Source organism: Phaenicophaeus curvirostris, chromosome 3, assembly GCF_032191515.1.
Source record: "Phaenicophaeus curvirostris isolate KB17595 chromosome 3, BPBGC_Pcur_1.0, whole genome shotgun sequence".
In the NCBI taxonomy this organism is placed as follows: domain Eukaryota; kingdom Metazoa; phylum Chordata; class Aves; order Cuculiformes; family Cuculidae; genus Phaenicophaeus; species Phaenicophaeus curvirostris.
The window spans coordinates 4151646-4166033 of record NC_091394.1 but is presented as its reverse complement, the minus strand read 5'-3'; positions in this window follow the sequence as shown (position 1 = coordinate 4166033).

Sequence of the window (14388 nt, the reverse complement as noted above, 5' to 3'; positions counted from 1 at the left end):
TAACAGCAAACACACAGGAAAAATGAAGTTGGAGAGATTCTCACAGCATTTTAGTGCTTACTGGCTCTTACTGGCCTATAGGATAGAGTAAAAAAAATATTTGAACTTTAACAAGCTTGGTATTTAAGAGGTCGATAGTAATAGCATATCAAAATTGATTAAGGGACTTAAGATACTTTATGAACCTGTCAGTGCCCTTGGTGATGGCAGTTTGGCAGCAGTAATCGGTGTTTTGAAGCAGCCTCTCTGACTAATCCAAGTCATGCTGTGGAGCAGGAGACTGGAGATACCTAGGCTTGTTTGCACAAACTTGTATCCCTACTGGTGCTTTTCTACATTTGCTAATGTTCTTTGCATGGGGCAAATGTGATCACAGACATCTTTGGCCTAAGCAATATTTTGTAGCTTGTTAACCTGGATATGTACCTTGCACATCAACATTAATAACTTCTGACTAAAACCCATTTACTTAAAATTTTCTACTCAGCTATTGTAAGACCTCAGTTTGCAAACTGAGGTAAATGTACATAATTCTAGAGGGTACTAGATGACAGCACACCCCTATCCAAACAAAGCAGGATACAGAGACACTGTGTTTAATTTTTCTCTGTGTTTGAAGTCTTGTATTATAGTATATTCTTATTTGAGTACACAGAATAGAGGCTGCTATGCAATCAAAGTGTGCCTTTAACTAGGTGTCAGTCACTCCAAACTCCAAAAGCTCAATAATTCTTGCAATTTGTTTTTCTATTTTGTAGCTGATGGATATATAAAAGTGCTTTTTCCAGCTACCACTGGCACAATTCCCAAAAAACCCAGGTAATTTGAATGACACTTTCAAAGCACAATGACTTAAAAGCATACAGTTGAGTATTTTTTATTTTTACTTCAAAGTATACAATTTTCTACATCTTTTTCCATAGATTTTTTACTGTCTCTGTAATCACTTTAAAAGCTGTGTGTCAGAGGGACAAAATTATAATGATTTTTATGAGGGTTTTATACACTTTAGATGGAAAACCCAAAAGCAAACAAAATAGTTTCCTTGTAATTTCTCTGAGTGCATGCTGTCTCACAAAATGGTGAAGTTTGGTAGCCAGGGGAATGGAGAAAACAACAATAATAATCTTAAAACATTGTGAGAAACATTTTTTTTCCTTTTTTTTTTACAAAAAAGACATCTCAGTCAGCTGGCAACCCTTAAGATTGTGCAGCTAGGTGTGAGAAGTGAAACTGGATGTGTTTTATTTCTGTGGAAGATTGGCTACTGTACTCAGTTTCCCTCCCTTCTCTTATTTCTCTGTCTTCATGTTGTGGGCAGTGCAAGGGAATGGGGTACACGCAGAGGCAGAGGCTGTTGATGTCTGGGATTGGAATGTTCTTCCCAGAGGTAGTAGTGAAACTCTTGGAGCTCCGTATCTAGCTCCTGCTCTATTTTATGCCTTCTCATGTTGGCTTTTCTTTAGAAGGCAGGCAAATGATACAGACAATTTTTGTCTTGTTGAATTGACTCTGTCCAGTTTAGATCTGCAAATTTTTCACTGTAATAAGATTATTAAAATAGTATTTTCTTTATTAGCCAGGATCCATAATGCATGGCTGGGATGAAGAAACAGGGAGATAGGCAAAAACATTCCTAGGTTGTTACATTGTTTGCAGATATTTCAAAATAATCTATTTAGGTGAAGATATAAGTTGCCAAGGTCATTACGATTAGTCTGTGAAGCTATGGGGTATTTGGTGCTGGTCATAGTTGGATTGACTGTCAAGCACTATGTTGAGGAGTCATTATAATTTTCCTGTTTCTTTTCTTCATTTTCCAGTATTCTGTAGTGTCTATTTTGGGATCTTTTTTTGTTTGAGATTTTTTTGTATTGCAGACACAGAGTATCAGTCTAATCTCTAGAATTTCATAAATATGCCTTACTAGCAAGTACCAGTCTTTACGGAAAATAATTGGTGAGCTGTTGAAGTAATACCCTTTGCTTAAAACCCCTCCTTGTCCTGAGGAGGTAAAACCCGTCTTGTACCCTCCTGTCTTTTCCTTGTACTGAGATCAGAAAAGCCTTTGCTTCAGTTTCTAAAATATGAGTAAATATGGAGCTGTTTACTACTCTCAGGTAACACTTAACTACAATCAGAGCTGTATGATACTTAGGGCTTTAAGTTGGGTGTAAAAATGTGTTTTCCTGCCCCAGGTTTGTTTAACATTATCAGGTTTCCTGTTAAAAAGGCAACACAGCATGGAGCCAAAGAGGTACTTAGGGAGAGAAGTTCAAGTGCATAAACGGGCTTATGCATATAGTGTTGCATAAGAGAACCAAGTTGTTTGGCACTGTTTCATAGGACTTCTGCACTACTTACTTGCTCAAATGTGAACGAAAAACCAACCAAACAAACCAACAAACCGAACACGGAATTTGAAAAAAAAAAAACTAACCCCCTAAACATCTCTGTTATGGTAATTTTTACAAAATTATTTTGATAGAACGCCTCCTCCCACATGGGCTTCACTCTTTATGTTACAGGAAATATTGCAATCTGAAGTTCTCTTTAGAATTCTTTTTATTCTAAACAAAGTGGATACACTCTGGGCCATCCATTTGTCTAACTTCTAAATCTGATTACAGTAAAGCTTATTAAAGCTACTCTTTTTGGGGGTTTTCTGCTTGCTTTATTAAAAAGAAAACATTGAGCAAGAGTCTTGGCATCAAAGCTTTACCCTATTACTGTATCTAAACGTCATTAAATTATGTAAAACCATTTAAAGAACTGGCAAGGAATGAGCTGAATCATTTTGTGTGTGCACATTTTTCTGCAGACTCGTAGCAGTGTGTTTATACACAATCATTTATTTTGTTGTCTTTATGACCCGAGTATATCATAATAATATGAAATCTGTGCAAATATATTTTCACTGGGGGGACACCCCCTCCCACCTATGTTTCAATTTGGTATCAGTGAAAAGCTCAAAACCAGTAAATGAATGAAGATGTATCCTGGGATCTAGGACAAGTCTCTGCAGTCAATTTCCCATGACCAGCTCTCCACAGCCAGCATTCCATGGGACACCTCTACACATCTTACTCTCTGCAGGGACAACTCTATGCAGGGAGCCCCAGGCACCTGGTAGCAAGTGGTCAGGCACATGTCACTGGTCTTTCTTCCTCAGCTCATCCTGAGCTCCACAAAGCCCTTGAACAGCAGCACTCTTGGCAGGCACTCAGTCCTCCTCTCACAGAGTTGTCCCTGCACAGAGTTGGCCATGCAGAGGCGTCCCATGGAAAGTTGGTCTTTATGGAGAGTTGGCCACAGACTTGTCCTTTTCCTGATATGCTGACCAATGGTATTTTCCTGTGGAATTATTACTTCTTTTCTGTTCTTTTTCTTTGACTTCTTTTAGGTCTAAAACTTCCCACATCTCCTGGCATGTTGGAGGATTCTAATGAAATAGTTCCAATCCATATTGCAATCATATTTTTCCTTGCTGTGAAATTTTCTGGTCAGTGCAAGAAAGGATACTACAAAGAGATTGCTATTAGGTGGAAATTAAACATATTGCACAGTACACCAGATAAACTCACAGCCTGGGCAAGATTTGTTCACTTCAGAAATGGATTCAACACCATGAAATTTTATCAAGTTCAACTTTTATGGTGTTTGACATGAGGGTACTTGCAAGGTTTTAATCAGAGTGGGGTAGAAATTTCTTTGAAAGGAAGAAGAATGGAGCTCTGAGTTTAGAAAGTTTTTATCTTTTCCTCTCTTTTCGATCTTTTCCTTACTATCTATTCTCCCCTTCCTTTCTATAATCAAGGCTTGACAATTTTCCTCTGCTCTTTTCTTTTCTGCAGCTGTCCATGGAGTTCAAATTCCCTCTTTTCTTGTTTCTGGGGTAGGGGAAAGAACGAGTCTGTTTTTCCTGCTGGAAGACACAGTGGAATTTACTGCTGATTTGTAAATCAGTCTGGCTAATTTTAGTGTTAATAAATAGCAAAGAATATGTGCCATACAACACAAAACGCTCTAGCTGTGGACCTAAAATGAGATAAAATTTAGCTCTTGCCTCTTCAGTAACAAGTGTTGAGCTGGTCTTGATTATCTGGGCAAGATCTTTGTTCTTAAAAGAATATTTAGAACAGCTCCATAACTAAAACAGTATCTATTTTTCATGAATGCCAAAGTTTTTTTCATGTGAACAAAGAAGAAAATTAGGATTTTTGGAAATGTATCTTACAACTTTAAAGAGAAGTGATGAGCATTCCAGCTCATAGACCAACACTGGAAAGTACCTTCTGAAGATACTTTGAACCTAACATTTGCTAATCCCAGAATTATGGTGGTTTTCATTATTTTAAAAAATGTCACAGTATCTGAACAACAATTTTGCATCAGAGTGCAAAACCCTCACATGCAATCAGAAAAGAACAGGGACAGTTACTAGAGGGAGAACATTGCACAGATCTCTGGTCTCTTGCTCTTGATCTTTAGAAGTTGAACACTATCCAAAAACCAGCTTGGGATCTGAATTTTGTGATTCTCTTCCACCCTACATTTTGTGACATAGTATAATCTTCTTTACCTATTCTCTTAGTGTGTTCCATGGAGTATGACTTTTAGGAGTCAACTGAACATGGCATGGCCTATGTGCTAATATTCCTCTTATCCACTTTGTCCATCTTGCTTTCCTCTAAGGAAGTTTAGCTGTGACTCAGGTGAATTGAAGAGGAATTGCACTCAAATTGCATTTAGTTTTGGACTTTGCTGCTTCTATTTCAGACTCAGAGAGTTCATGTTCCCAAAAATTTGCCTGTCCTTTCCAAATATGTTACCTCACTTAAAAACCCAACCAAACAGAAACCAAACACACAATGCGACTTCCACTTGCAAATCTTTCTTGCAGAAACAACAGATATTTAGGCGGATTAATTTGTAATGCTTATTTTGCTTTGAGTCTTTATAGGTTTCGAAGGAAGTGAGTGAATACTTTTGTTCCATTTGTCGTAATAGGTATGTTAAGATACTGGACCAGTGATTGAACAGTGTGAACTCAGCATTCACTCCAGAAATGCCCTCTCCACATCAGCCAGCCACATGAGAGCTGCTCCTTCCAGCAGTCAGGAATCGCCTGCCCTTGACTCCTTCCTGGGCTTCCCTCTCTCTGGGGACCTCTCTGCCTCAAACTGGCATTCGACTGCAGAATTTACTCTCTCTGCTGCTGATTCTCACCGACTGAATATCTTTAAGGTGAAAAACACATCTGGTATTTAATACTGTTTGGAACAAATAGATGTGAAGTGCTATTAATATGTTGTCATCCTTGCCAGACTTAAAAAATTCGGTCCTATCCCTAAGGGAGAAGTTAAATATCAGACATCCAAAACAAACTATGGAGTTTAAGTGCTGAATGACTTTGTCAAAGTAGTGGTAGAGGTCTTTTAAAATCTAATCCTGGAACAGGCCCCCCAGGGAGGCAGTCGTTGTGGCAAACCTGACAATATTCAAGAAGCATTTGGACAACACCCTCAGACACACGGTGTGAATGTTGGGGTTATCCTGTGCAGGGACAGGAGATGGACTTGATCATCCTTGTGGGTCCTTCCCAGCTCAGGTCATTCTACGATTCTGTCTTCAAATAAAGAAAGAACTTACAAAAGAAACTGCATTGATCCCCTTCCTCTGTAACATATCTGATAGTAGTTTCTTGTTTATAACACGGAAATTTTGTGACCCTGATTAAACTCCTCTTTGCTTTGCTTGAAGTTCTAATGTCCTGATGCCAGCTCACAATTCATTAAATGAAGCCAACGATTAGCAGTGTGTACCTCTGCACGACTTGTTTTATTCAACTAAACGTGTGTTCTGATGTTCAAAGTTAGTATATGGGATAGATTTATATATCTGTATGCACAATTATGTAGATCCATATGTCACGGTCCACCCATAAGTGGATGCGTAATGGTTTATTTCATCTAAACTGGCATTTTATTAATTATGCCCATAAAGCGACTTATGATAGAAAGAGACAGAGAACAAGGAAAGAGATGGGGAGAAGAAGGAAAGAAAAGGGGTTCATAGCTACCACCACGGGTCCACAGATGTCCAGCGTCTCTGGGAGTCCTGGTCCAGAAGGCGTTCCGTTGTTTCGGTCTTTGCTGGAGGTGATTCCACAGTGGAGGGGTCTTCATCTGTCTTGGTCTTCTGTTACCACCCTCTCAATTCAGCTGCTCCGGAACTGTCTTTTATGCTAGTCAATACACCTGTGACCCACCTTTACCTGTGGGATGTGCCAATCTCCACCTAGCAGGCCACACATGCCAAGAGAGGAGTGTCTGCAGGTCTCCCCTTGCGCATGCGCTCCTTCTGGCAGTGGTGGTCGACCTGGGGTCTCCCAATGAAGGCCAGTAGTCATCATCACCTTGCGCACATGCTGTGTTGGCTATGGGTCTGTGGTAAGTCCTGTCGTTAATCTTCCTGTCTTTTCCTCCTTGCTTCATGGACCTTTCACAACGGTAGGGAGCAAGGAGGCTTGAAGAGACGTACGAAACATTTTTGAGATAAGGAGGCAGGTACAGGTAGTTAGGTACAAAGCATTCATTCCGTACCAGCTCTGGCTGTTTTCTGAGGCTTGCATTTCTGATTTATACAGCCAAGTTCTGAGGCTAAAAAAGAGAAAATGTTGAGACAGAAATCGATCCTTTGACCGACTCTTACACCCTAACAGTGCAGGAATTTTAGAAAGCAACCCAAACGTTACAGATAAGACATTAAAATACAATTTTATTGTCATTAAAATAAATATTTTATCATAAAGATTAAGCAGTAGCTGGATTGGTTTACTTGCATTTATATTGTTTTTACCTCTTTTATTTTAGAAACATTCTTTTCTAGTGACATTCATGATAAGCTAGTAAATTTAGAGCCTATATATGATAAAACTGTAGTTTTTACAGGGCAGTAATTTGAAACTGCTGATGATAACAGGTGATGGCACTTAACACATGAAAGAGAATGCACTGTAGGATGTGAGTGACAGAACTTGAATGCACAATGATGTGTGGAGGAAAATGGTTCCTTTGGAGAACAGCTCACAAACCAGAATGATCTAAATGATGGCAATAAACAAAAGGCAAATGGGATAAAAATTACTCCCTAAAATCTCTGCTTTGTTATCAGAGTTTTTGTTGCTGACCTTGCTTTCAGTCTTTAAACTGTTCTCATGGGTTTTTTTGTGCTTTGCTTGAAGGTGAATTGCTGTGAACTGAAGAAATATGTGGAGTGTAAGTAATTTTGTGACAGAAGGGAAAAAAAAAAGAAAAGCACACGGAAAACATGTAAGATCTGTGGCCGTCAAATGTCTATTTCCTTCACTAGTGGGTATGGAAAAAAAAAGACCCATGTAAACCCATTTGTATTTTGTACAGAGACTTATTTTGTAGTTCATAAAAACATGATCTGTAGTTCTCATGAGCTGCTTTTGACTCAAAGATTGTGACACACTGTTCTTGGATGTCCAAGTTCAGTGTATAGTATGAAGATACCCTGAGAACTCCTCTCTGGAAAGAAAAACATCTGAGCAGTTCCATATGAATGAAAACAAAGGATAAATGTCTGAGTAGGAGAAAAGGTTGGTAACTAGAATAATATGGTGTTAGAATATAAGTTATTGGTATTAGAATAATAACCATATTATTGGTTATTATTATTATAATTATTATTTATAATTATTATACTTTAATTATTATGCCATATTATTATGTGGCATCTACCCTGGAGTATCTGAGTCTAGGGAGCCTTTTTCCAGTCACCAGGGACTTCACCTGACTGCTGTGACTTTTCAAATATCGTAGAGAGTGGCTTGGTGACTACCTCAGCCAGTTTCCTTAGAGCTCTCATATGCATCTCATCTGAGGTAAAATAAAGGACCCTTCATCCCTGAAATTCTGCCTGAGTTGTTGGGTGGTAACAAATATAGATCCTTTCCAGAGTAAATGCTGTCATCGCAGAGCTGTATTTTTACCACATCAATTTAGTTTGAAATATTTGCTGCCTGATTTCTTAACTTTCTCCTCAGAACTGTGATTTGGCTTCTTGATTAGAAAGCAGCGCTAGAATCAAAGTAAATACAGTCTTGACAGCTACTGGCCTATAAGAAATTAGTCTTGACATTGTAACAGCATCAACAATTAGAAGAAGCCATGCAATAAATATACTGAAACCTATTACTATATAAAAATTTTTGCATAACTTTCTTAAAGAGTAGAAGCAGGATTTTAGTACAGTTCCAAATAAATTTAATGTTTGTGGTGAAGGCAAAAAATACTTTATATTACTGTGAAGGAGTCTATATTGCTTGTCATGTTTTCTAAATTGATCATTTATTGGAAAACGGAAAAGAACCATGCAGGTAAAGTTGAAATTTTCCTAACTGACCTCAGACTTCACTTGATATATTCTACTTACGTGTTGGTGAAAACATCTGTGTAATGCTTGTTGAAAAAGTGACAGAGAACTAATACTAGAACCTTAGGAGGTAAAAATTATAATAAGATTCTTTTAGACTGGTCATTACAGATCTTGTTTTAGCTTGAGAGTGAATACTTCATGCATGCAGTCAGTTGATTTAAAGATTTGAAGTCCCTCCCCAGCTTTCTTGTGGGCCCCTTTCAGGCACTGGAAGGTCGCTATAAGGTCTCCCCCAATCCTTCTCTTCTCCAGGCTGAACAACCCCAACTCTCTCAGCCTTTCCACCCATCTAAGCTTTTGACTGACACTTTAGTCAGTGTTGGCCTCACTGAGAGTACGTACTGAATCGCTGTATTTGCAGATCAGAGAGTAATTTTTTATTAGTGAGGAAAGGGTATGGGAGAGGGAGAGAGGGTTAGGGCCAAGATTCAAACAAAGATGAAAGTAAATTATTGTGTTAAGAATGGATCAGCTACCAAAATACAGGCTAATCAATAGTCCTGAGCCTTTCTCAAAATATTGAACCTAAACAAAACTTCTCTTAAAGGGTGAAAAGAAAAAATCAAACATTTTTGCCAATCCAGCACCTGGAAGTTCAAATAGAGGAAGAAACTGTGTTTGGAATATTTATGATCCAGAGTAAAAAATAGGGAAGAAATCACAGATGAGACCATGTTTTTCTTAAACATCTATTTCAGTTGTAGGTATTCAGGAGGAATTGTAGGTTACAGTTTTCTTGTGATCAATTTCTCTTCGCCATGCTGTCTCACTCTGGCCAATTATAACTTTTAATATTAAAGTTTTCTGTACTACTTCTGTCTGGGAAATCTGTTTAATGAGCTTGAGCAGGTCCAAGGAGGATATTCTGCTCCTGTACTCAGCACTGGTGAGACCGCTCCTCAAATCCTGTGTTCAGTTCAGGGCCCCTCACCACAAGAAGGATGTTGAGGCTCTGGAGCGAGTCCAGAGAAGAGCAACGAAGCTGGGGAAGGGGCTGGAGAACAGGCCTTATGAGGAACGGCTGAGAGAGCTGGGGGTGTTTAGCCTGGAGAAGAGGAGGCTGAGGGGAGACCTCATTGCTCTCTACAACTACCTGAAAGGAGGTTGTGGAGAGGAGGGAGCTGGGCTCTTCTCCCAAGTGACAGGGGACAGGACAAGGGGGAATGGCCTCAAGCTCCACCAGGGGATGTTCAGACTGGTTATCAGGAAAAAACTTTTCACAGAAAGATTCATTGGGCAGTGGCAGAGGCTGCCCAGGGAGGTGGTTGAGTCGCCATCCCTGGAGGTGTTTAAAAGATGGGTAGATGAGGTGCTGAGGGACATGGTTTAGTGTTTGATAGGAATGGTTGGACTCGATCATCCAAGAGGTCTCTTCAAACCTGGTTATTCTATGATTCTGTGTTTAAATAAAATGCCTCAGCAGCCAGGTATTTATATATGTGATGTAGGGTAACGCACAGTGACTGAGTCACAGGTGGTTTGACTAACTTGAACAAGATTAACAGCCACTGGTTTACACAGAAAGAGAACTCAAGATTTCCAGTTTTATGATTACATTGTTTAAACTGGTCATGGGATTACTAAGAATTCATGCTTTTATGATAGATGGTTTTATTTTCTTATTGCTGCAGTTATTTACTGAAAAGGACAGTTTTCTATGCAGAACTGTAAGTCTCTGCTTGATATACTGTGTTTTTCAGGCAAAAATATACTGTGTTTTTCAAGCACAAATCTGTAAAACTCTTTATACTAATAAGCCTGGATCCTTAAAACAAGGCATCACTGTCAGTTAAAACATTGCTCAAGCCTTCACATCCCAAATGATGCTATGTGTTTGGTTCCCATGGTTACAGTGAAAGAAGTGCTTGTGTAGCATCCAGCTTAGAGCAAGGTGAACTCTAGAAAGAGGCAAAAATTGAATCATAGTGTCTGAAAGAGCCAGGCTGTAAAGCCATGATTGCTCTTAGGTTTGAAATGCTTGAAGATCTTCTAACAGTGCTGTTTCTTAATGGTAAAGAACTAATTAATAGATAGTGTGATAATGATAAAAATGACGATACCTCTCCTGACAGAGGACAGTTGACTTAAGAAAAGGGCTCTTAAGTCAACTGTCCTCTTGGGAATACCTTGCTGTTTTCTATGATTCAGGATACACGGAATAGTTTTCACTGATTATTCACTATATAACTTCACTGTTTTGCTTAACATACCCGACCGATGCCACTGTAAGTAAAATGAGAATTTAACTGCAAAACACAAACAGGGTTTTCTAACTGCATCTCTCTTTCTTTCCTAGGACAAAATTTATAGAACAAAATGAAAACAGACAATGAGTTACACTGCTAAAAATGCAAATTAGATGGAGGACTATTAAGTCAAATGACCAGTGGCTTCTTTTCATTGACAGCTGCACACTGGTATGAAAGCGCATCAGAGGAAGAGGTTAAGTTCACCAAGATAGTGATAACTAGGCTGTTCTGAGAATACAGCTGATGTTGCTGAGCATGACCTGATCAAACACAAAAACAAACTTACCTTGAACAAACTCAAACACCTCCCCCTAACATTTCAATAAGGGAAGAAAAGATTCCCCTGGCTCAGAAGTTTTAGCCCACCTAAGAGGACAGGTGCTTGATAGCCCCACTCTCAGTAAAGTATAGGCTTTTGCTTTGCCTTAACCCACATTCTAAAAATTATGCTAAAAAGTCTGCAGAGTCCTGGGAGCATGGCCCTGATGCAAACTTGCTCGCAGGACAGGTCCCTTTGCAGCCTGCCCTTGGCCTGAGCAACTGCTTCCCAGACCCACTGCACCTGTAGATTTAGCCTTTTTCTCTACATAAGCTTTGTACTGGAAAAAAATGTATTTGGAGCTCACGCTAGGCTTTGGCAGCCCCTTGCTGGGACTGCTGCAGCTGGAGATCCCGGATTCATCTTTCTGTCTATTGTAACCCTATCGCTAGTATTTCTATTAAACCCCTCAAGGCCCCTGAAAAATTTACTTGTATTGTTGTGTCTTAAACAAGGGAGATTTAGGCTGGACATTAGGAAAAAATTTTTCACAGAAAGGGTCATTGGGCACTGGCAGAGGCTGCCCAGGGAGGGGGTTGAGTCACGTTCCCTGGAGGGGTTTAAGGGACGGGTGGATGAGGTGCTGAGGGACATGGTTTAGTGTTTGATAGGAATGGTTGGACTCGATGATCCGGTGGGTCTCTTCCAACCTGGTTATTCTGTTATTCTATGATTTCCTGAGTACAGGGCTGTACCTGAGGGGCTTTTCTGTGGCTCCTGGTTAACGATGACAGGGAGAGGTGTAGAAGCAGGCACTGCTCCCCCACAACCTCAACTTCGGAACCTTCCTGAAAAAGCTTCTGAACATGTTCCAATTCAAGAACTTTCACACATGCTAATGGGGGCATGGGCTTGCCCTTTAAATAAAGCCAGCCAAGAAGGCACAGTATGAACACTCACCACCCCATGAGACTGGCCTGAAGAAGTGCTGCTGGAGAACTACTGGACCACATGTTCCTGAAGAATTGTGGCTGGAGGGGTTGTTGCTGGATAGACCACGTTTTCCTAAGGAACCACTATGCCCTGCTGGAGTGGTGATGATTTTTCTTTTTCCCCTATGACTTTTTTTCTCTCTCTTTCTTACTTATCTTATTGTACCTTATTTTTTTTTTTTGGTTTTATTTCTTACTTCTGTAGTGTATTGGATCAAATCTCAGTTGTGTTGTAGTTTGTTTAACGACCTTGGCTACCTTGGCTTTTGATACCAAGGTATCAAACTGTGATCTGAACAGACTGGGATCGGTATGAACTTATTTTCATAGTAATCTTTAAAACAATCACACAGATGGAGTTACTTTTATGGTGAAGTCCCTAGGGTAGTCCTTTTAAACATGCAGCTAACCATTATCTTGCAAATTCAATTTTTCTGTGTAAAAATATCATATATTTGAAGTTAAGTCATCTGTACATTGAACATCAGTATTGTGGGTTATGAAACTGAAGTTTTCCTCTTTTCAGTTGCAGCAGTATTATCTTCATGGCTTTTAAATCAGGCACTACATTTAGCTAGTATCGAAGTACTTTACTACCTTCTTCTTTCCTGCCTATGACAAATACCATAGAATCGTCATATCTACTTTCAAGATGAAAAGACTCCAGTTTTTACAGCTTGACATTTCCATTACAATTTCTTCATCTGTACTGGCCTGCTATTTTAACTTTATTTCTGAATTTTTCCTAGTATATGATCCAAGGATTTCATATAATGAAAATTTCTTAGACTATACATGCTGTAACTTTAAACGCTTTCTAAAGTGTTGGGAGGAGAGGAGAGGGGATTAAGTTTGGATTTTTTTAAAGGAAGTAGCCCAAATATCAGTTGTATGTATTGTCTTTAACTCACTTTTAGTAAATATTTTTATGTACAATTAATTCATTATCAGATATTCTCACACATGTGTGAGAGCTTTCATTATTCCTATGTGGTGTGTCAAACTGTTTCTTTTATGAATCAAACTGTTTCTTCTCTAGTACCATCATAAGAGAGGAAGAAGCTGGTGTTAAAATGAAAGTAAATAAAATAGTGAACCTTTGGGAATGATACAGACTTCATCCAACTGCAACTTTAATACATAATAATTGCTAACTTTTGTGTTGAATTTGGTCATGTCCCAGTAGCTCAGTGTAAGGGATTGTTTCTGAGTACTCGCCACATGACTATTCTTTTCATAGTAAACACATCTTGACCAGATTCTGAATTTTTAAAAAGCAGTATAAAATGAATTCCACTCCAGGTGGAAGACGTCAGTGAATGCAGTCAAGAGATGAATGTGCAGCACCTGTCTTCCTAACAGGCATATGGTTAGGGTATGTTTAGTATGCAAAGTGGAAAAAGATCCTCTAAAATTGGAGTTTTCCTTCATGTCAGCGCTCACCAGTTCCCAGGAGTTTATGTCTAGGTCCACAAGGGCATTTCGGAGCTGTTCATTATTTCAGTTACTGATATTTGTAGGCTGACAGCAAAATATACACAAAACCAAATATGCAACTGCACTACAGAGTCCCCTTAAATCCCCAATGATTGTTGAGTTAGTATATTATTCAAGCCGATTTCTGAAACAAAAATTATATATGAAAGAAAAATGAAACACAGGTTTTCATTCCTACTGACAGTTAATCCTATAGTGCTTTCAAGTCTCAGCTGTTTTCATTGTTTTCCTATTATGATTAAAATCTCATATTTCTGGACTCAAATGCATAACAAAAAAAATCTAGTCTCAGAAAAGCAAGTGAAAATGCAATTTCCTAGAAGTGTGATTATGTATTTCATCTCACGAAGTTTTCTGAGAGTTGGCTTCTGTTATTATCTTTGTATGCTGGCATTTTAATATATTTCAAACAAGCGAGCATTCGTGCATAAACTCATGCTATAAGATTTTTTTTAAAAAGCCATTATAAAAGGACTATGGTATTAGTGAATTGAGGATTGTGTGGAGCTGTCCCATTCTCAAAAACTAGGTGAAGTAAGATTAATAGCTTCTTCCCCAGTTATAATTTATGTGTAGTACTTTAGTTGGGTATTCATCAGCCAAATAGCATGTTGAAAGGGGAAGTTTTTGTTTCTTCTATCCATTTTCATAGTTTGAGGTTTCTTTGTTTTCCCTAAACACTCAGGTGACAGAAGGTGTAATTTAAGAGATCTTCAGCAGCAGGATGAATGGTACGACAGAAGGTCAGCTGGAGCTTGTTTTGACAAACTGACCACACCAGGACAAAAAAACCTGCTCTTTACAGTTAGTTCTTATCTCTAGCCCAGTTTGTTACTTTGGGTTCTTTTTCATTTAAGTGGAATGTGAACAGAAGCCAGGTACCTCTCAGTTGATAATAGTAGTTATGGAAAATAGGTGTGAAATG